The sequence below is a fragment of the Scyliorhinus torazame genome, chromosome 13 (assembly GCF_047496885.1).
Source record: "Scyliorhinus torazame isolate Kashiwa2021f chromosome 13, sScyTor2.1, whole genome shotgun sequence".
NCBI lineage: Eukaryota > Metazoa > Chordata > Chondrichthyes > Carcharhiniformes > Scyliorhinidae > Scyliorhinus > Scyliorhinus torazame.
The window spans coordinates 23,011,302-23,014,014 of record NC_092719.1 but is presented as its reverse complement, the minus strand read 5'-3'; the positions used below and the strand labels follow the sequence as shown (position 1 = coordinate 23,014,014).

General features: G+C 47.0%; 1 pseudogene; it reads right to left on the bottom strand.

Moving 5' to 3' along the window:
- Positions 1-770: 770 nt before the first annotated feature.
- Positions 771-1,239, bottom strand: LOC140387794 (ras-related C3 botulinum toxin substrate 1 pseudogene; annotated as a pseudogene).
- Positions 1,240-2,713: the final 1,474 nt, after the last annotated feature.

Here is a 2,713-nt window from a genome sequence, read left to right as displayed (position 1 = left end):
GCCGCTTGTCAATGGGATTTCACATTGAAGCCCCCCCATGCCGCCGGGAAACCCATGGGCGGGGGTGAGTTGCCGGCAGGAAACGTAAATCTCAACGACCGGAAAATTCCAGACATTCTCGGATTCTCTTTCTTCCCCTCCATTTGAAAGACAAATTATTGCGATTTCTAGACGGCCGCAGGTTCCACGAGATTGATTAAGGTGTATGCTGTACTGTTTTGGATTTGTCCGATAATCTGACACCACAGCAGATGCGCCACTCTTTTCTCCACAATGTTTTCGTCGAGCGGGTCGCTATGACAACGTTCTTGTGCCACAATGCCAACTCCTAACACCATGTCAAAATGCTGAGTTCTAGTGACTGGTACCAGGGATTTATAACAACAATAGTTTGTTCAGTACTCCGAATACCTCTTACTTTATTCCACTCGGCCCACACTCCGGGGAGATAGTAATAATCTTTATTATTGTCACAAGTAGGCTTACATTAACACTGCAATGAAATTACTGTGAAAATCCCTTGGCACTCCGGCACCTGTTCGGGTACACTGAGGGAGAATTCAGAATGTCCAAATTCTCTAACAAGCATGTCTTTCGGGACTTGTGGAAGGAAACTGGAGCAGCCGGAGGAAACCCACGCAGACAGGGGGAGAACGTGCAGACTCCACACGTTCCACAAAGTGACCCAAGCCGGGAATCGAACCTGGGACCCTGGTGCTGTGAAGCAACAGTGCTACCCACTGTGCTACCATGCTGCCCAACAGAGTCAATCAAAGGAGGAAATTCATACCAATCTCTTTCGCCATTGCAAGGCCCTGCGGAAATGTGATAGGAGTCAGTTTCTATTCCCTCAACTTTTCAATTGTGTCCTTGTCATCCCGCAGATCAAGCTGGGTGCCCACCAGGATGATGGGTGAGTTTGGACAATGATGCCTCACTTCAGGATACCACTTGGCACGGATATTTTCAAAAGATGCTGGGCTCACCAGCGAGAAGCAGATTAGAAAAACGTCTGTTTGAGGGTAGGAAAGTGAACGCAGACGATCAGAATCTTCTTGTCCAACCGTGTCCCAAAGCCCCAGATTCCACAGGCTTCCCACCAACCATCACATTGGCAGAATAGTTGTCAAAGAGAGTAGGGATCTATTCTCCTCGTAAGGCATTGGTCGTGTAGCTGATGACCCAGCTGGTCTTACTCACCCCGCCATCACCGACCACCACAGACTTTATCGCCTGCATCGGACCCACGCTCCATCTGCCTCAGCATCGCACTGAGGCGATAGTGTGGCTATGATTGGATGGATAAGCATGGAATCAGATGAGTGCAGTCCCAGCTGCGTGCGAGCGGAGACGTTGGAAGAGGATTGTGTGGTCACCCCTGTCAAAGACAGCTGAAAGTTGAGAAGGATGTGAAGCGAATGTTTACCTTTCTCACAGTCGCATGGATTTGACTTGTAACATTTATATGGGCTGCTTCAGAATTGTTACAGGGGCGGAAACCTGGTTGGAGAGATTCAGGATGGAATTCCAGGAAAGATGGAGCAGACTCTGGGGGTGATTTTGGAGGTCAAGGGTTATATTTTGAGGAGAGGGGTGATGGTGGTAGACGGAAGGAGAGAGGAACAACAATCAGAGAGAGAGAAGCCTTAATGATCTTTGTTTATTGTACAAATAACAGCTCAGCCTCACAAAATATTTACATGTAACACATTTCCTGGTTAGAAGGGATCACCAATTTGAATACAAGGCTATTTGATGTTTTAACAAATCCTGGCAGTCTTTAGAATAATTTGACTGCTGCACATTTCCAGCTGAATGTAAATATGTGAAAACTTCCTCATTGATTGTTTTTCTGGACCTGTTTAATGTTGTTCACTTTTAACTTGGAAAAGCTTCTTGAGGGAGAGTCCGGGGCTTTTTACAAACTGATATTTGTAAACACATTGGCTGCTTTTCTGCTTCACTGGGTGATGTGGTCGTTTACTGGAGCTGCCTGTGTTTGAGTCACAGGGGTCTTGTTGAACTCCAGTTCTCACCATGTGTCTAGTCTACGGGTGGATGAAAGTTATAGAGCGGGATTATGCATTGGCTGACTCCGAAATCGCAGAACGCGATTGGGAGGTGTGATGAACGGTTACTGTACTACTGTCCCCTTATCATCATGTATGGTGATGTCCCCTTTATGGCCGGGCTTGGAACCCTGGGGGACTCCGCCTCTGGCTCCGCCCACCTGGGAGTCGTATATAAGGGGCCGCTTTGTGGGCGGCACCCAGTTAGCACCTGTCTCGGCTCCAGGCTAGTTCTTAGCTTATTAAAGCCTTCTTTACCATTTACTCTCTAAGCGAAGTTATTGAGGGTACAACAGGAGGAGAATAGGTTTCAACGCTAAAATCGCGGCGGGCGCCGATTTGACACCGAATCACAATTCTCATCGTTGCATGTCACTCCTTTTTATTTTTCGGTGTTGTGGGATTAGGAATGTTAGTACAGTTGACCTATAGTCAGAGGGACCTTTTTAGGATGGGTTTAACTTCAGAACCCCATTTAACATTGGCCGTAAGACATCCCGCTAAGGCAAAGCAAATAGGAGAAGTGATCAAAGCGATTTATATTGAAATGGATGGACAAAATTGCCTGATAGAATTTTATGGCAAACAGGAGGGCAAAGTGACCTGGAAAGAGGAGCAATGGCCCGCTACATTTGAAATACAAC